Source organism: Notolepis coatsorum, assembly GCF_963971535.1.
Source record: "Notolepis coatsorum genome assembly, chromosome: 4".
Lineage (NCBI taxonomy): Eukaryota > Metazoa > Chordata > Actinopteri > Aulopiformes > Paralepididae > Notolepis > Notolepis coatsorum.
The window spans coordinates 153,311,712-153,333,031 of NC_140168.1; the positions used below are offsets into that span (position 1 = coordinate 153,311,712).

General features: G+C 46.1%; 1 long non-coding RNA gene across 1 annotated transcript; it reads right to left on the bottom strand.

Moving 5' to 3' along the window:
* Positions 1–20,447: 20,447 nt before the first annotated feature.
* Positions 20,448–21,109, bottom strand: LOC311227399. Its single transcript, XR_014619593.1, has 2 exons — positions 20,945–21,109; positions 20,448–20,805 (listed from the first exon to the last, which is right to left on the bottom strand). It is a non-coding gene; the product is annotated as an uncharacterized lncRNA (long non-coding RNA).
* Between the last annotated feature and the right edge of the window lie 211 nt (positions 21,110–21,320).

Genomic DNA, 21,320 nt, shown 5'->3' on the forward strand with positions numbered 1-21,320 from the left:
CCCTTGTTCTATTTGCTGCGCGAGAGACCATACAGGAGTCTCTTGGTTTCAGTCCTGCTGAGCTAGTTTTCGGGCACACTGTTAGAGGGCCTCTGAAAGTTCTTAAAGAACGGTTCATGTCAAAGGGTGCCAGCACCCCCACTAATGTTCTAGATTTTGTTAGCCAGTTTCGAGAGCGACTACATCAGGCGTGCTCTCTCACCAAAGAAGCGGTCTCTTCTTCCCAGAGAACTATGAAACGGCACTATGACGAGAAAGCTGTTTCTCGATCTTTCCAGCCAGGTGATAAGGTTCTAGTCCTGTTACCTATCCTTGGTTCTGCTCTTTCCGCTCGTTTTTCCGGACCGTATGCAATAGACAAGAAAATAAGTGATACGGACTTTGTAGTTCGCACCCCTGATCGTAAACGTCACTCTCGTGTTTGCCACATCAATATGCTTAAACCATATTTCTCCAGAGATAGTCTGCAGGTGAAGACCTCAGACCAGACAGCCGGACTGGCCGTCTCTGCTGTTGCCTCAACTCCAATAGTTCCGGACTCTCCTGACGTTAGTGGTGAGGATGTAGATGGCTTAGAGTTGCGCAATGCAGCCCATCAGTGTGCTAGATTGTCCAACACTGAGATGTTATTGAACCTGCCCACTCACTTAGCACACTTACCTGAGGAGCAGCGAGAGGACATCACAAATTTGATTCAGGCCTACATGGCTCTGTTTGGTGATGTTCCCTCCTGTACTTCTGTATTGGCCCATGATATTGATGTTAACAATGCTGTGCCTATCAAGCAACATGCATACCGTGTTAACATCACCAAGAGAGCCATGATGCAACAGGAGGTTGACTATTTGTTAAAACATGGTTTAGCCAAGCCAAGTTGCAGTCCCTGGAGTTCACCTTGCTTGTTAGCTCCCAAATCGGATGGAACTCCTAGATTTTGTACTGATTTCCGAAAGGTAAATGCTGTCACCGTGCCTGATTCCTTCCCACTGCCCCGCATGGACGATTGTATTGACAACCTTGGATCTGCCACCTATGTTAGCAAACTAGATTTGTTAAAGGGTTACTGGCAGGTCCCTTTGACCCCCTGTGCCTCAGAAATCTCTGCGTTTGTTACTCCTGAAATTTTTTTGCAATATACTGTAATGCCTTTTGGAATGCGTAATGCCCCGGCCACTTTCCAGCGACTGGTGAACCTGGTCCTGGCTGATGTTCTAAATTGTAATGCCTATCTCGATGACCTGGTTGTCTATTCGACCAACTGGTGTGACCACATGACAACCTTACAAACTGTCTTTGACCGCTTAGCTGGAGCCTCCCTGACCCTTAACCTTGCCAAGTGTGAGTTCGGCAAGGCTACGGTTACCTATCTTGGTAAGCAGGTAGGACAAGGACAAGTGCGTCCGATGGATGCAAAAATATCTGCAATCACAACTTTTCCAGTGCCTACTACTAGGCGGGAATTGCGTAGATTCCTTGGGATGGCTGGGTATTACCGTGGTTTTTGCCGAAACTTTTCTTCTGTCGTCACTTCTCTCACTGGCCTGTGTAGCCCGTCCAGGCCATTCATTTGGACGGCTGATTGTCAGAATGCATTTGATGGTGTTAGAGCTCTCTTATGCAGTTCCCCTGTTCTCTCCAGATTTCTCCCTGCCGTTCCAGCTGGAGGTGGATGCCAGTGGGGTGGGAGCTGGAGGAGTGTTATTACAGGAGGATCACGATGGTGTCAGTCACCCGGTTTGTTATTTTTCCCGGAAATTTAACAAACATCAACTAAACTATTCCACTATTGAAAAGGAGACTTTGGCTATGTTGTATGCGTTGCAACATTTTGAGGTGTATGTCGGTTCGAGCGTGTTACCAGTGGTAGTATACACCGACCACAACCCATTGGTATTTCTGTCGCGGATGTACAACCACAATCAGCGCCTCATGCGTTGGGCGCTCATAGTGCAAAATTATAACCTCAACATAAAGCATAAGAAGGGGTCTGAGAATGTGTTGGCGGATGCTCTATCTCGGAGTTAAATCTCTCGTGCGGTCGACTTGTTTGTTGACTGGTTCATTGTTGTACCGACTGCTTATTTTGTTTTTTTCATAGCTCTTTCGAATAGTCGAAAAGGAGGATTTCGCATTTAGAATCATTAACTTGTAGGACATTTTGTGCCATCCAGCATTTTATGTCATCTAGACTGGATCGGAGATCGGATACTCAGGTAATAAAGGGAGTAGGCAGGGGCAAGGTAGTCCAGCAGGCAAAACACATACTACTACTACTACCTATTGTTACAATTCTTGTATGCATTGATGTTTCTTAATTGTGCACTGTTGAGTCTGAGCTCCAAATACAAGAAGTTCTAACACAAGTACTAGAAAAGGATTTTGCATAGAAAACATGGTGTGAGGTTCGCCTGTTCCCTGGACCTTTAATTCCCTGTCTCCTCACCTCACCAGCCCCCACCCTCGCGATGTTTTACTCTCCTCTGCTCTTCACCAGCCCCCACCCTTGGACTACCTTTCACAGCTGTGATAAGTTATGATTAGCGCCCCAGAGGGCTTTAAATACCTGGACCTCCCCTCCAGTCCTCGTCGGGTCGTTCTGTATGCTGGTTCTTTGTTCTGGACTCTTTAGCCTTTTCTGTGTTCAGTGTTCATGGAGTCCTGGACGTTACCATCACCTGCCGCGTCTCCGGCGTGAGACGAGGTGCCAGCCATCACCACCTGTCGCCGTTTGCCTGGAGTGGGACACCGTCTACGCTCTCTAATCCTCTACGGGAGGTTTTCCAGTGTCCCACTCCAGACGTCAAGCCGGCGCGCTCCAACTCCAGACGCTCAAGCCGGCACGCATCGCTTCCTATCCCACGGGAGGATGCGTCTCTTCAAGCCGGCGCGCTCCTACTCCAGACGCTCAAGCCGGCGCGCATCGCTTCCTATCCCACGGGAGGATGTGTCTCTTCAAGCCGGCGCGCTCCTACTCCAGACGCTCAAGCCGGCGCACATCGCTTCCTATCCCACGGGAGGATGCGTCTCTTCAAGCCGGCGCGCTCCTACTCCAGACGCTCAAGCCGGCGCGCATCGCTTCCTATCCCACGGGAGGATGCGTCTCTTCAAGCCGGCGCGCTCCCACTCCAGACGTCAAGCCGGCGCGCTCCTACTCCAGACGCTCAAGCCGGCGCGCATCGCTTCCTATCCCACGGGAGGATGCGTCTCTTCACTTCCGAGGAGGATCTCCTTGCCAGGCCTCCGCCGTCTGAACCCTGCCATCCCTGTAAGCAGCTCTGGCCCTCGCCCTGTCCAAGGCCTTAACCCTGTTTCTCTGTCCCTGTCTCCAGCCCGCCTCCCCGGGCCTCTGTCCCTGTTTCCCCCTCTCCAGTGCCCCTGTTCCTGCCCTGACCTTTTTGCCCTGGCCCTGTCCTTTAGCCTTAGCCCCTTAGCCTGCTCGCCTCTTAAAGGCACAGTGCCACATTTTTCCCTATTTCTTTGTTTCCAGTATTTTTGTGTTCTCCCTTAAAGGGACAGTGCCGCTTTTTGTTTGTATTGAATAAATGCCCTGTTTTGGCTTACTCTCATACCTGTCTTGTGTTGTGCGATTGGGGTCGGTTACAAACCATAACAGTACGACCCGACCCGTCGACGACCCCAGCCAGCACAGACAGTGTATGTTGAGTTTGCCCTTTTTAGTTCCCTCTAACCCACTCTAGCTCCCTCTAGCTCCCTTTAGTTTCCCCTGTTAGTTCTCTTGTTAGCTCCCCTGTTAGCTTCCCTGTTAGCTCCCCTGTTAGCCTCGTTAGTTTTCCCCACTGCTAGGACTGCCCCTTCAGCTAGCAAGGTCAGTTTCCCCACTGCTAGGACTGCCCCTTCAGCTAGCAAGGTCAGTTTCCCCACTGCTAGGACTGCCCCTTCAGCTAGCAAGGTCAGTTTCCCCACTGCTAGGACTGCCCCTTCAGCTAGCAAGGTCAGTTTCCCCACTGCTAGGACTGCCCCTTCAGCTAGCAAGGTCAGTTTTCCCCACTGCTAGGACTGCCCCTTCAGCTAGCAAGGTCAGTTTCCCCACTGCTAGGACTGCCCCTTCAGCTAGCAAGGTCAGTTTCCCCACTGCTAGGACTGCCCATTCAGCTAGCAAGGTCAGTTTTCCCCACTGCTAGGACTGCCCCTTCAGCTAGCAAGGTCAGTTTCCCCACTGCTAGGACTGCCCCTTCAGCTAGCAAGGTCAGTTTCCCCACTGCTAGGACTGCCCCTTCAGCTAGCAAGGTCAGTTTCCCCACTGCTAGGACTGCCCCTTCAGCTAGCAAGGTCAGTTTCCCCACTGCTAGGACTGCCCCTTCAGCTAGCAAGGTCAGTTTCCCCACTGCTAGGACTGCCCCTTCAGCTAGCAAGGTCAGTTTCCCCACTGCTAGGACTGCCCCTTCAGCTAGCAAGGTCAGTTTCCCCACTGCTAGGACTGCCCCTTCAGCTAGCAAGGTCAGTTTCCCCACAGCTAGGACTGTCCTTCCAGCTAGCTTGTTCTCTCATGCTGGTCCAGCCCTGTCTGCTAGCCTAGCTCCGGCAGCTAGCGCAGCCTCTATGTTAATGTAGCAGTACAGCTAGCATAGGCCCTGTAGCTAGCAGTGCCCTGGCAGCTTCCCTGTCCCTCTGCTAGCCCCCTTTTGGTGTAGCTTCCCCTGCTAGCATGGCCCAATTTTTTTTGTATGTTGCTTTGTCGTGTCCCCTGCCCCACTGTCTGTGTTTTTGGGTCGCCCGGTGGCTCCCGTGGAGGGGGGGGTACTGTGAGGTTCGCCTGTTCCCTGGACCTTTAATTCCCTGTCTCCTCACCTCACCAGCCCCCACCCTCGTGATGTTTTACTCTCCTCTGCTCTTCACCAGCCCTCACCCTTGGACTACCTTTCACAGCTGTGATAAGTTATGATTAGCGCCCCAGAGGGCTTTAAATACCTGGACCTCCCCTCCAGTCCTCGTCGGGTCGTTCTGTATGCTGGTTCTTTGTTCTGGACTCTTTATCCTTTTCTGTGTTCAGTGTTCATGGAGTCCTGGACGTTACCATCACCTGCCGCGTCTCCGGCGTGAAACGAGGTGCCAGCCATCACCACCTGTCGCCGTTTGCCTGGAGTGGGACACCGTCTACGCTCTCTAATCCTCTACGGGAGGTTTTCCAGTGTCCCACTCCAGACGTCAAGCCGGCGCGCTCCAACTCCAGACGCTCAAGCCGGCGCGCATCGCTTCCTATCCCACGGGAGGATGCGTCTCTTCAAGCCAGCGCGCTCCTACTCCAGACGCTCAAGCCGGCGCGCATCGCTTCCTATCCCACGGGAGGATGCGTCTCTTCAAGCCGGCGCGCTCCTACTCCAGACGCTCAAGCCGGCGCGCATCGCTTCCTATCCCACGGGAGGATGCGTCTCTTCAAGCCGGCGCGCTCCTACTCCAGACGCTCAAGCCGGCGCGCATCGCTTCCTATCCCACGGGAGGATGCGTCTCTTCAAGCCGGCGCGCTCCCACTCCAGACGTCAAGCCGGCGCGCTCCTACTCCAGACGCTCAAGCCGGCGCGCATCGCTTCCTATCCCACGGGAGGATGCGTCTCTTCACTTCCGAGGAGGATCTCCTTGCCAGGCCTCCGCCGTCTGAACCCTGCCATCCCTGTAAGCAGCTCTGGCCCTCGCCCTGTCCAAGGCCTTAACCCTGTTTCTCTGTCCCTGTCTCCAGCCCGCCTCCCCGGGCCTCTGTCCCTGTTTCCCCCTCTCCAGTGCCCCTGTTCCTGCCTGACCTTTTTGCCCTGGCCCTGTCCTTTAGCCTTAGCCCCTTAGCCTGCTCGCCTCTTAAAGGCACAGTGCCACATTGTTCCCTATTTCTTTGTTTCCAGTATTTTTGTGTTCTCCCTTAAAGGGACAGTGCCGCTTTTTGTTTGTATTGAATAAATGCCCTGTTTTGGCTTACTCTCATACCTGTCTTGTGTTGTGCGATTTGGGTCGGTTACAAACCATAACACATGGCAAAAATGTATGAAGATTATATACATTTGAAGCCTGTCAACTTCAAGAGGACGTAATCAGAGAAGCATACAGTAACTGTACCACATACCACTTTAACATAACCTTTAATCAGAGCAGCATAACTGGACCACATACCACTTTAACATAGCCTTTAACCAGAGCAGCATAACTGGACCACATACCACTTTAGCATAACTTTTAGAGGTAAATGGATTGAGGATTGAATGCTCCCAAGCACCGGAATACACAAACGAGTGCATACTTTTACTTTAGATACTTAAGTACATTCAACAGTGCTCCAGTAGCACACCATGTTACCGCGCTCGCGCGGGACTCCGTGCTGCGTCACGGATCTGGTTGACTCCGAGTTCGATTCCCGGACCCGCCGTCATTTGCCGAATGTCTCCCCCTGCTCTCTCTCCCGTTTCACCCTGCAACTGTCGGTCATGCTTGACCAGGAAAGCGATAAACGCTAAAAAATAAAGTTTAAAAAAAAAAAGTACATTCAACAGCAAATACTTCTCTACTTTTACTTAAGTAGAATTTGAATGGAGGACCTTCACTTTTACCGGAGTACTATTTTATTTGGGTATTTCTACTTTTACTTAAGTAAAGGAACTGTGTGCTTCTTCCACCAGTCTAGACACTATAACAATTCGGTTATAACACCGGTCTGTATTATACAGTGCACAATACACTGATGGGGTATTAATCCCACTGAAAAGAGTGATATGTGTCAGTATGTGATATCTATCATGAAGCCATCCAGTTTGGCATCGTCTTTCAGTGCCATTATAATTAACATCCACGCTGTGTTTTTACTCTGCATATAATCAGTCTAGTAATCACACCCCTGTATAAATATCCATATCAACAACAGCTCTACCTGCCAGCCGGGATGTGTGGTATAGGTCGTCTACATCTCAGTCTCTCTTGCTGTAATACATCAGATGTGTGGTATAGTAGGAATAATCACAAAGGATTTTAGAAATCATGGAGTGGATTTTAGCCTACTCCGGCCCTTACAGAGGCTCACCTTACCAAAAGTCAAAATAGAACTTTTAAATACACAATCTCTCAATAATAAATCATCCTTCATACAAGACCACATTATCGACAAGGAGATAGACTTCCTCATGTGTCTCAAATAAACCTGACACCAGCCAGAGGTTTATTTCACCCTAAACGAACCCTGTCCTCCTGGCTACAGCTACCTGGAGAAAGCCTGCAGCACTGGTCGTGGTGGAGGCATAGCCGTTATTCACAGAAAATAACTGGAACTGTCCCCCCTGCCCCCTGCCTGTACTGTCCTCATTTGAATGCCTTGCTTCAACCCCCTCTCCTCATGCCAATACTACTGATCTATCGGCCACCTAAACCCAACTCTGTTTTCATCCCAGAGATGCAGGACCTCCTCACTACACTCTGCACAACCTCTGCCAATATCATAATACTTGGAGATATAAATATTCACGTCGACACGCCCTCTTGCCACCCTGCAGCTGAGTTTCTGCTACTTCTGGACTGCCTCAACCTCACACAACACATTGATGTCCCCACACACACAAATGGCTACACGCTTGACCTGGTCATCACAAACTCTGCCCCCATCAACAACCTGCTAGTCTACGATCTGGGGGTATCTGACCACAAGACCATCTCAATGGAGCTGTCATTCCAGTCTCCACTCAGCAAGCCCAAGCGCCAAATCCGTTTCAGTAGCCTCAAAAACATCAACCCGGACACCATGACCCTGGACCTCCAGCTTCTCTCCTCTGTCAACCTCTTATCAGCAACTGAGTCAGTGGACTTCTAAAATGAATCCCTGATCAGCCTTCTGGATCTCAACGCCCCTTTTCAAAACTAGAACAGTCACCTTTGCACGCTCAGCCCCCTGGTATACCAGTGAGCTGCGGAGGATGAATGAATGAATGAACCTGATGTAAACAAGACAAAAGCCTTTCTCTCGTCTGCATCCCCTTAACAATTGTGTGTATTGAGCCGTACTGTATTGTACCCATTCTGCAATCTGTTAAATAACGTTTTCATTCATTCATTCTCCTCCCGATGTGTTCGTTCAGCTCGCGTCTCTGCGACCAGCCGCTCTATCGGAGATAGGATCACATTGTGTCATGTTTTGCTAGAGGATGTATATGTTTATTATTCCCAATAGATCTACACGGGCTTATAGCCTATAATACGTGACATTTGAAGCAGGCACCACTGCTGTTGTAATTGTCTGGTAATAGCTGTTTCGAGTGTTTATTATTGGGTTGTTGTCGCAGACTCACTGCATGTTCAATTTGCGGCTCGTATGGTACTTCCTTCCTATACCCAGTTAAATCTGTCTTCATATCTCACGCCCCAAAGGCGATAGCGAGGGGGGGCGTACACGTGTAGGTCAGTGGCCAATCAGAGTGCAAAACGGGAACCCGGAAACACAAATGCGTTGGTAAAAGCATACACGCATCCAGGACAACACCTCCCAAGACCTAAGCGCATCTTCAACTACCGTCTTTCCAGGGCAAGGATGGTGGTTGAGTGTGCCTTCGGCATCCTGGCATCGAGGTGGAGGGTGTTCCACACCAAAATAAAGATGATGGCAGACAGAGTGATCCTGGCAGCGTGCATACTGCACAACTTTCTTCTGTCCCCCACAGAGAACCAAAGGTGGCTTGATGAAGCTGAGGAAAGAGGGGAGCGCCTAGGAGGGCCTTGAAACATGGGTGGGCACAGGGGCACAGGGGATTCTTACGAAGTGCGGGAGAAACTAAGCACGTTTTTCAACTCCCCTGAAGGAAGTGTGTCCTGGCAGGACAACATGATCTAGATTGTTGTTCTACATTTAAGAAGTTTAATAAATACTTATCCACAAACAATGTTTTTTTTAGTTTTTTTCCCCTATGTAGGCTGTTATGAGCATATTATTACTCATCTATTATGTTAATAACAATAACCATTATACTTATATGGTGGAGTCAGGTAAATCTGGCCACTATGTCTGTCTGTCTGTCTGTCTGTGGTTTATTGAAGGGCTTTCTCTGCAGGGCAGTGGACATTTTTGAGAAGATGGTGGGGGGGGGGGGGGGGGGGGGGGCTCTTTGCAACATGTGATTATTGAGACTGCACAATGTCATACTTTGCAAAGTTATGAGATAAAGTGCTATATGGAATCTGTATAATATAGCAATAGTAATTCCAATAATAATTACAGAGAGAATGCATTGTACCCATCCTGCAATCTGTCAATAAACTTCAAGCAATCTATCAAACATAAAATAAATAGCATACATTAACAAATAGTTTTAAACTAACAGATAAAATGTATTGTTTTAAGACAATATTTAAACATAAATATGGCCCATCTTACCTAGAGTTAAACATTAAGTTAAATTGGGCTGGCTGCTGGCTAACCCCCCCCCCCCCACACACACACACACATGAATAATCAAAGTATTTATTTTAAATAGCAACATTATACTTGAAATAGTACATCCTTTACTGGTAAGTGTATTTCTCATTGTTTATCACCCCTTATTATTTACAGGTGACATTTGATTTGCCAGGCCACATAGTCTGTCTGCATTAATTGGTTTGTTTGTTCTATAGGTCTTTCTCTGTAGGGGAGTGGAAAGTTTTGAGAAGATGGGGGGGGGGGGGGGGGGGGCTCTTTGCAACATGTGCTTATTGAGACTGCACGATGTCATACTTTGCAAAGTTATGAGAAAGTGCTATATGGAATCTGTATAATATAGCAATAGTAATTCCTATAATAATTACAGAGAGAATGCATTGTACCCATCCTGCAATCTGTTAATAAACTTTTCAAGCAATCTATCAAACATAAAATAAATAGCAATGATAAACAAATAGTTCTAAAATACTTAAGTTTTTGTCGCACAGCTTCCCATGCCTTTTCTCTCCGTATACTGTCTCTGTAGAACTCATGTTGGGCATTATATATTTCTGGATAGTTCTCTACCTCACTAATTAACCTTGTGTCGTTCATCGTCGCTGTTGTCTGGTCGTTCGATAAGATTTATTTTTCACCAGTCCTCCTGTATGTCTTCCTAACCAACTCGTGCTCATTTGCATTGGGACAGGTGTGAATCCCGAGTTGAAGATTTTTTTAAAGTGGAACGTTTTGAGAAGATGGTGGTCGGGGGGGCGGGGGGGGGGGGGGGGTAGGCACATTAGCTGGTTGAACAACATCTGTATGTGTGGTAATAATGCAGATATTGAGTGTATTTCTCACAACTATTGAACTTTCACGTGTCAGGCCAGGCAGCGTCTATATTAATGCCAGCCCAAGAGTGCAAGAGTGCTTCCGCATTCGCCGGTAACCAATGCGCATTTTATTTTTGACGCCCCCCACAAACGCATGCTTCCCCTAGGTGCTCGCCGCGCATGCGCATGAGGTCCTCGTTTGGTTCAGCTAACATATTCAACACGGTTAATCACAGATCACAGAACACGCCATATTAAAGCGTTTGGTTCATATTAGCAACGCTGGTTAATCACATTAATCACAGAACACGCCATATTAAAGCGCTAATACAGTATATATACAAGATGGACGCAGCAGGCGATCACTGCTACTGCTATTTAGCCACGCCAGCCGCCGCGCCGCAGGCGTGCAAGAGGTACATGATTGATTGATTGATTGATTGATTCAAGCCAAAACAGAGGTACATCATTTTAGTACATAGTTGCAAGATGGACGCCGCGGGACGATCACTGCTATTGAGCCAATAGGCCGCGCCGCAGGCGTGCAAGAGGTACATGATTGATTGATTGATTGATTGATTCAAGCCAAAGCAGAGGTACATCATTTTAGTACATAGTTGCAAGATGGACGCCGCGGGGCGATCACTGCTATTCAGCCAATAGGCCGCGCCGCAGGCGTGCAAGAGGTACATGATTGATTGATTGATTGATTGATTGATTGATTGATTCAGCCAAGCCAAAGCAGAGGTACATCATTTTAGTACATAGTTATAACAGCTAAGGGGTGTTGTTAATGCATTTTATTACCTGCTGTGCTGTAGGTTACATGATTGATTGATTCATTTATTAGTACAGGTCAATACTACAATTGTTAATACCTAAATAGCTAGCCTGCTGTTTTTGCATTCATTTGGACTTTAGACGCAGTGGTGGGGTTTGTGAGGAATACCCAGCGAGAGCATGGGACAACAATATAGAGGACTACCCACAGTTAGAGGTAATCGCTGTCGTTGATTATGATCATTCCTAATCTTTATGTGGGGGTCTTAAATTACTTAAATTACCAGTAGGCTAATTGCATGTCTCCTGTAGGGTTGGCTGCCTGAAAAGTTTCCGCTTCATGTGTGTGAGTATGAGGAAGAGGTGGCCCCATTAGGAGACCACACTGGTTTCGTGTCTACAGTACGCGCGGATGTCCGCACTGTGGAACAGGCCAAGGAGTGGGTGAGGTTGGTGAAGGAGTCATCTGGGGTTACATGGAGAGTGGATGCTACCCGACTAGCGGTGGGGCGCTCTGTCCTATTCAAGGTAAGAATTGTGTTGTCAAAAGGTCTTACGTCATTTGTTAGACTACCATTTGTGTCTTTCACCCATACGCATACTGCTAACCCATACTGCATTCTATCAAAATGTTACACAGACGCGGTACAGGTGCCAGCATAAGGTGATGCGGGCGAGACAGAAATAAAAAAACACCGGCTGCCAAGCTACCATGGCTGTTACACAAAAAAATAGAGGAATGACCCGGTGAGTTTGCACTATACAATACTTATAATTCAATTGTTTTTATGGACATAACAGTTGGGGCCTAGTTTTTATTGTTAAGTTGATTTTGATTTGTTTTACAGGAGCAAAGACCCACACATCCCTAATTTCCCATTGCGCGTTCGCATTGTGAATAGGCACAATCATAATCTCCATGTCGCAGAGGCCATGCGCTATAGAGATGTTGGACAAAAGGCCATAGACACGCTGACCGGGTTATTTGCGATTGGCCACACGCCTCCTTCTGCTTTGGCTGTGCTAAAGCACAATCTCAAAATCGAACACGGAGACGCCTACGTCTATGCTGCAGCCAACAGAGAGATCTGCCCAGACCTGTCCTATGTGTAAATGTAGACGTTCAGTTATAAACTACAGTACTGCCAAAATATTCATAACCATATAGATGTTCATTGAATTGGAATTTTATGCAGTTACAATTCCACCAACTAAATTAGTGTTCTTTGCCAGATTATTCGCAGCGGTGTACAGGGACCAATTTGGCGCCCAGAGTGGCCCGAGTATGGTGGAAGCCCTCGGTCAGCAGGTGGACACCTACCACGCCAAGTACCAGGACGCGTGTGCTGTAATGGGCACCTCTTCTCAGGGAGCCCCATTAAATGCGGTGTGCTCTCCCCTCATGAAGAAAGTGCACCACCAGGTATTCTGGCTATCTGTATACTGCGATTTTTTCATGGTGTTCCATTCACTGTGGTGCTGAGGTGGCAACTAAGTAACTAAGTAACACACTAACTAACACTAACTATGCCTGCCTGCCTGCGTGCCTCTGTGTCTGTCTGTCTGTCCGTCTGTGTTTGTCGGTCTGTCAGCTGAAGCACAGTGGCGAAGTCTGCTTTATAGATTCCTCCGGCAACATGGATAGGGAAAAGATCAGAGTTTTTTTGTTGCTGACGCACAGCCCTGCCGGAGGTCTACCATTGGGGATCCTCTTCTGCGAGTCTGAGGACGAGGAGACGATTTTTGAAGGGCTACAGCTGCTGAAGAATTTGATTGGAGAGAGGGCCTTTGCTGGCAGGGGAGCAGCAGGGCCACAGGTCTTCATCACGGATGACTGCGCGGCAGAGAGGGGAGCTTTAGGGAGGGCATTCCCACAAGCCACTCGCCTCCTGTGCTCCTTCCATGTGCTACAAGCATTATGGAGATGGTTGTGGAGCAAGGAGAGTCTGGTGGAGTGCAGAGACAGGCCAACTCTGTTCACTGTGGTTAAAAAGATGCTCTACTCCAAGGAGATAGCAGAGGTGGACTGGCTGTACTTGGAGGCGAGAGAGCACCCTGTTGCAGTCAGGTTAGTGCTTAGACAAGTTTGCTTATGTTTAGCTGTACACAGACATTCCCACAATCACACAGCACAGCAGTCTTGCAAATTCGGTGCAAGAAAGTCAGGAGGCTTGTGTTTGCATACTTCATATATGTGTCTACCTATTCTTGCTGTCATTACATCCATGTATGTGCATCTTCTGTGTTTGTTTCCTTATTTGATCAATTGCAGGTATGAAAAGTACTTGCGCTACATTGAGCGCCTCTACAGTCGCAGAGCGTCTTGGGCACTCAGTTACCGGGGTGCGCGCGGTCTCCTCACCCGGGGAAATAACACAAACAATTTTGCTGAAGCAGTGATGCGGGTCTTCAAAGACGGGATCCTGCAGAGAACCAAAGCCTTCAACCCATGCCAACTGTTTGACCTCCTGACCTCGAGGCTGGATGTGTACTATGAGGCCCGCATTGTGGATGTTGCCCTCGGACACTGGATGGCATACCAGAAGAAGAGATTCCTTCCCCAGGATAGCAACATAATTGCATCTCAGATTCAGCAGGTACTATATCAAATGCATACTTTTAGAGATTACTGCAGTAACCAGTGCAGATTTAGCCATTGTGTAATGTCCCTTGTATGACTTATGATTTGTATAGCTTGAGGACAACAGGTACGAGGTGAAGGGCTCGGTGACGGGGTCATACATTGTGGACGCGGACATGGAGCTGTGCTCATGCCCGGCAGGACAAACTGGGGCCCTGTGTAAACACCTGGCAGCAGTGGCCAAGTTTTACAGTGTGGATATGTCCAGCACTTTCCTACCTTTGATGAGAGCAGAAATGCTCAAATTAACATCAGGAGGTAAAGCTAATACCTTTCTTTTCACAATAAACCATAATAGACCTTTCCTACACTGAACGCAAGTCCCGCCCCCCAGTGTTACTGTTGCTATATCCCACAATTAGAGACAGGGGAGAATCTCCCATCTGACCAGATCTGCCCTTATAGTTCCTTGATTAACTTTCCATAATTGGCGTCATATAATTTTGCTGTGGTGGGAGTGATTACAATGCTTAGATATCGGAATCCAGCTTTGGACCATTTGAACTTGACCTCATCCTCTAGTTGTGATGGCCACACTGTCATGTCTTCTTATATTCTGTATAATACTATAGGAACCGTCTCCTTGGACTTCCTTCAACCCCTGAGACTTGCTCAGCCAGCATGCCAGTTATTCCAGGGTAAGTAATACCACCCTTGCACACACACACGCACACACACACACACACACACACACACACACACACACACACACACACACACACACACACACACACACACACACACACACACACACACATTTACATTTACATTTACATTTAGTCATTTAGCTGACGCTTTTATCCAAAGCGACTTACAAGTTCTGTACGACAAGCCATCAGGAAGGGCACAACTCTATCAGCTGAGCAACAATGTTCATCAAAGTGTTGAGTGCTACAGTGTAGGTTAGTTTATTAGGACAAGTGCATGATAGTACGGTTAGTTAGGGTTAGATTTTTTTATTGTTTTTTTTTTTTTAATTCAGATAATGGTTGAAGAAGTGCGTCTTTAGTCGACGGCGAAAGATTGGACGTGACACACACACACACACACACACACACACACACACACACACACCATAAGATGTGACATACTGTAGTTGTTTATATGCGGGTGTTTTTGTGTCAACAGAAGCCACCCCTGGGCCTGATCTCGAGGAGGTGATCTCAGATATGGCACGTGCTATGGTGCGACACAGTCGGGACCCCCTCTTCACTGCTGGACTCAAGGCCATGTCAAAACGGTTTCTGCTGCTGGAGAGAAACCCTTCCGCATTGTCGTCAGCCTACCACACATTTGGCAAGTCCGGGAGCCTGTCGACGAGGAGGGGTGCCACATTACGGCGGGCTGCAAGGCGTCAAGGCCCGATCATTGGCTGCCAGCCAACTGCAGTGGCACGCAGGAAGTTGCCAGCCGGCTCAAGGAGGCGAGTTCAAGCTGGGCGACCTGCGAAGCAACACAACCTGAGCGCGTCGGTGGCTTTGAACACTAGTGGGGCAAAAAAACATTGAAGCTCATAGTGTACTTTCCATGTCATTTACACTTCGATTGACATTGGGTTCGTGTTACTTGCAGTGCTGAATCCCTACGTGTGGCCTGTGTGGACTGTGTGGACAAGTATGTGCGAGAGGCGAGGAGGCTACATAGCTGAGGCAAGTCCCTGCCTGCTTCCAGATTGCATCAACACGAGTGCCATCAGAGAAAGAGGCAGCACCTTCAACCCTGTGACTACCTTATTTACTGGCCTGGAATCTGCCCTTGGCTAACGTAACACCTCCCCCCACCACAGGAGCATCTGTATGAGCAACAGGAAGTATAATATTGTCAGTCAACCGCCTATTAACTCTACCTAACTTGTTAAAAAAAATGTATTAACTATCTACAGGTGTTCTTATGTACTTCTTCACCCTTTAGCTGTAAGCCTCTTGATCACTGCCATACGGATCACAACATCTCCACTATCCGACTCCATCAACGTGCAGTCGGAAGCGCGGCGGGTGAAGAACCTTGCGGTTCACTTACAAAACAAATGTGATCCAGTCGCACTAATGATCATCTCATGCTAATAGTTAGGGTATGTATATTTTTTAAATAAATGCCCAGTGCTTTGTCACCACCTGTCAATCTGTTCTGTTATGTGATCCAGTCGCACTAATGATCATCTCATGCTAATAGTTAGGGTATGTATGTTTTTTAAATTAATGCCCAGTGCTTTGTCACCACCTGTCAATCTGTTCTGTTATGTGATCCAGTCGCACTAATGATCATCTCATGCTAATAGTTAGGGTATGTATGTTTTTTAAATAAATGCCCAGTGCTTTGTCACCACCTGTCAATCTGTTCTGTTATGTGATCCAGTCGCACTAATGATCATCTCATGCTAATAGTTAGGGTATGTTTTTTAAATAAATGCCCAGTGCTTTGTCACAACCTGTCAATCTGTTCTGTTATTCTATGCATAGCAAAAAAAAAAACTATTAATATTACATATGTGTTGGCGGAATCGCGTCAATGTTTGTTATGAATAAAACGCCAGAAATAACATAAGTTACAAAGTACAGTTGACAGCTGGGCTGTGTTAACGTTACAATGTACAGTCGTGCGAAATAACGTTATGAATGCCCGAAATAACATAACGTTACAAAGTACAGTTGACAGCTGGGCTGTGTTAACGTTACAATGTACTGTCGCGCGAAATAACGTTATTAATAAAACGCCCGAAATAACATAACGTTACAATGTACAGTTGACAGCTGGGCTACAATGTACAGTCACGCAAAATAACGTTATGAATGCCCGAAATAACATAACGTTACAAAGTACAGTTGAACGTTACAATGTACAGTTGACAGCTGGGCTACAATGTACAGTCGCGCGAAATAACGTTAAGAATGCCCGAAATAACATAACGTTACAAAGTACAGTTGACAGCTGCGTTGTGTTAACGTTACAAAGTACAGTTGAACGTTACAATGTACAGTTGACAGCTGGGCTACAATGTACAGTCGCGCAAAATAACATTATGAATGCCCGAAATAACATAACGTTACAAAGTACAGTTGACAGCTGCGTTGTGTTAACGTTACAAAGTACAGTTGAACGTTACAATGTACAGTTGACAGCTGGGCTACAATGTACAGTCGCGCAAAATAACGTTATGAATGCCCGAAATAACATAACATTACAAAGTACAGTTGACAGCTGCGTTGTGTTAACGTTACAAAGTACAGTTGAACGTTACAATGTACAGTTGACAGCTGGGCTACAATGTACAGTCGCGCGAAATAAAGTTATGAATGCCCGAAATAACATAACGTTACAAAGTACAGTTGACAGCTGCGTTGTGTTAACGTTACAATGTACAGCGAAATAACGTTATGGCGTTATGAGTGAATCTGGTCCTCGTTTGGATAATATGTAAAGTACAGTTGACAGCTGCGTTGTGTTAATGTTACAATGTGCATCTGGTCCTCGTTTGGATAATATGTATTCCATTTCCGCGTGTGAGTGGCAAGAAAGAAAATGCGCATTGGATTGCGTTACCGGGACCAATCAGGTGAAAGCGGAAGCACTCTTGGGCTGGCATTAATATAGATGCGGCCAGGCATGGGGGGGACCAACCTATATATCTATTAGCTGCTACAATAATACACTGATATCAAGCCTACTGGTTACTGTTCAATAATAATAATAATAACAATTACCATAATTAGCTGTCAGGAAACAAATAAAACGTTTGTCATTATAGGTGACAAGGTGGATTGACTTAATGACTTCTATATCCTGCTATTATTATTATTATAGGTTATAGGTAGGTAGACAAACAAACAGACAGACAGACAGACAGACAGACAGACAGACAGACAGACAGACAGACAGACAGACAGACAGACAGACAGACAGACAGGGGTGGGGGGGGGTTGGGCGGGGTACTACTATCGTTTATCGTCTGCATAAAGATGCATCTTGGCTGTCTGGATTTTATTTCTCAGGTCATTTATAAAAATAGAGAATAAACCGGAGCCAAAATAGACCCTTGGGGAACACCTTTGTTGATTTCTAAAAAACTTGATTTGTAGTTCTCTGCAAATATACATTATGTTCTGTCTGAGAGGTAATTTCTGAACCAATTTACCGCTTCCTGTCCAATGCCAATGTTGTCCAGTCTATCCAGTAATAATTTGTGGTTTACAGAGTCAAATGCTTTTGATAAATCAACAAACAATGCTGCACAATGTTGTTTCTTGTCAAGTGTGTTGATTATGTCATTAGCCACTAGCATGGCTGCAGTTATGGTACCATGTCCAGACCTGAAGCCTGACTGAACCTCACTTAGGATGTTATTTTCTAATAGGAATTGCTTTGGTTGAGTGTTCACAAGGGATTCAAAAACATGCGTCTTGCGCATGGAGCTGGTGGAGAAGGGTGGCTGATTGGTAAGTTATACAATTTGGAAAACATCCAATTGACCCTTTCTAGAAACTAATATGAATATGACCCCACTTGGACACCCCAAGACGAGACAGGAGCGCCTGTATAACTATATACATGCACACACTCGTTCCGCGGTACAACGCACATTTAGAGCGCTGAAGGGCAGATGGCTGTGTCTCGACACCGCTGGTGGGAAACTGCTGTATGCCCCAGAGAAGATCTGTCTCATGGTAATGGCATGCTGTACGCTGCACAATGTGGCCATGACGCGCCGAATGATGAAGAAGGTGCCTGTTGTGCTCTGTAATGCATGTTGAAGATGTACTTCCCAAGAGTCTCCACTATGGGGCGTAGTTGATACAATGCCCTGTTATGCCTACAGCTGAAGTGTGCAGAAGAAGTGTACACGCAGAAGGAGAATAGAACAGAATGTACCCTGCTGTAACCTACCATGCTAACCTGCTTGACTAAAAGGCTAAAAGAGTAACCTGCTTCCTGAATCGTATTACTACACCTACCTACATACAAAATACCACGTACGTACTACATAACAGTGCCGTCGCTCGGGATCTGTTAATCTTATGAGGCAGTATGAGGCAAGTCATTTCATAGCTAAACTATATAAACGTTTGAAATGGTGAATAATATTAATTAAGGCTGTCAAAGTTAATGCGATATTAACGCGATTCTATTAATGCCACACATTTTTTTAACTCAAGATTAACAAAAAAAAAGAAAAAAAAATGTACCGTTACCTTTACCTTTTTTTTTTTTTTTTTACTAGACTTCACTCAGGTGTATTATTGATGCTCTCATTGATACTATGTTTGTTTCTGAAGTGTGTGTGTGTGAGATATAGAGAGAGAGGGGGGTGAGAGAGATGAGGAAGCAGCAAGAGAGAAAGAGACCTGGGAGAGTGTGTGTGTGAGGGAGAGAGGGGGGTGTGTGGTTAATCAGCCCTTGTGTGTGTGAATGTAACAAGTTTCTAACGTTTTATTTCCCATATTATTTCATGCACACTTTATTCATTGTTTTAAATTATTATTTTCTTTTAAGTTATTTTGTGCATCACTCTGTTTTGAATTTGATGCAAATTTGCAATGCATGAGGGTCATCCTTTTGTGTTAAATGGCTGCATAAAGCAAGCATTTGTTGACTCGCATGTTGATAAGAGTATTAAAACGTGGAACTTGAAAAAGATCTGTTTAAGGTAAAAAAAAAAAAAAAAAAAATTGATTAATTTGCGATTAATCGCGAGTTAACTATGGACAATCATGCGATTAATCGAGTTAAATATTTTAATCGTTTGACAGCACTAATATAAATATATAAGGAATGTATGTTACGGACCCTGTCCTTATGTATGTATATAGAGGGAGTTATGTATGTTATCTGTTGTATATATGTGACCAGGTATGGACTTCAGGGTCATGTTGAGGGATCTTCATTTTTTTTTACATATTATGAAACTACAGATTCATACCTTCAAAATAAGCCATCACTTGAACATTTTGGTGGGATACTTTGCAAGCTACTTCCTATGATTCATGGTGATATCACAAAACGTATTCAGAGATAATAGCCTTCAAGAGACGAGCAGGCTATTCGGTGACAATAGTGAAACAACTACAACACTACCCAGAAGTCATTGTAATCCATGGCCCCCCTCTCTCTAGGGCAATTAACACCTGGCAGCTTTCCAGTCTGAGGCTCTTTGTTATTACAATGAGTCTGGTGACTGCAAACACAACACCCAGAGGAAAAAGGAAAAGTCTATTAAAAAATTAGTGTGGTAGTGAAAGGTTAACCTTCTGTAGTGTGGTAGTGAAAGGTTAACCTTCAGTAGTGTGGTAGTGAAAGGGTTAACCTTCTGTAGTGTGGTAGTGAAAGGTTAACCTTCTGTAGTGTGGTAGTGAAAGGGTTAACCTTCTGTAGTGTGGTAGTGAAAGGTTAACCTTCTGTAGTGTGGTAGTGAAAGGTTAACCTTCTGTAGTGTGGTAGTGAAAGGTTAACCTTCAGTAGTGTGGTAGTGAAAGGGTTAACCTTCTGTAGTGTGGTAGTGAAAGGTTAACCTTCTGTAGTGTGGTAGTGAAAGGGTTAACCTTCTGTAGTGTGGTAGTGAAAGGTTAACCTTATGTAGTGTGGTAGTGAAAGGTTAACCTTCTGTAGTGTGGTAGTGAAAGGTTAACCTTCTGTAGTGTGGTAGTGAAAGGGTTAACCTTCTGTAGTGTGGTAGTGAAAGGTTAACCTTCTGTAGTGTGGTAGTGAAAGGTTAACCTTCTGTGGTGTTGTAGTGAAATGTTAACCTTCTGTAGTGTGGTAGTGAAAGGGTTAACCTTCTGTAGTGTGGTAGTGAAAGGGACCCTGATAATAAACAAGAGACAAATCAAGTTTCAAGATTTTATTAGCATTTAAAATAACACGAGATAAAAATAGACATGCTAAAGTCAATGTTCAATGTTCTGATGGCCTCTCCAGATGATCACCGTGGTCTTTTTGAACCGCTGCTGGATATTTTGGCTGGTGGTGCTGGGCATGTTATGTCCTGGGCTTCCTCATCACAGAACTCTCTGATCTTGTGGAACAGATAGTGTTGTCTTGCAGAGTCCAGTCCCGGTGGTGGCAGCACAGGAAGTCCATCTATAGGCGGCAGGACACGGACGTCACGGAGCAGCTGGAATCTGGTTTCAGCGCCATCAATAGACATCTTTGCCACAACCACACCAGGTTCCTTGGAATCAAAGCTGCAATAATAAAGTGAAACGTTAGTACAGGGCACATAACAATATCAATGCATTTGTATCATTTGCCAATGACATTCTTTGCACTAAAGTGTGAATAATTAATTACAGTAAATACACAACACACAGTGACCACACCCACCTAAAGTGCTGGTACTGCTTGATCTGTGGCAGTGGCTTGAAGTAAGGCCCCAGATGTTCCTGCCAGTTGTAGGACTGCACGATTACAGTGCCATCTTCCTTTCCCACTAGCTGTGGTATGTTGACTCCAGCCACTGAGCTGTCCCTTACGACTGCTGCAATCTCATCAAGAGTGTTCACCTTGGTCTTTCTGAAACGCTGCTTGAGAAGCCCAAAGAAACAGTCCGGGGTAAACTTTGTGTGGCCTACAATCAGCAGGTGGAGATTGACACGATGGTGAAGACCATGTAGCGCTCGCCATGCTAAGTACCACAACATGTACTTGTTCTTGTTTTGGCCACTGCAGTTGTCACAGTGAAGGTCAACATCTGTCTCCC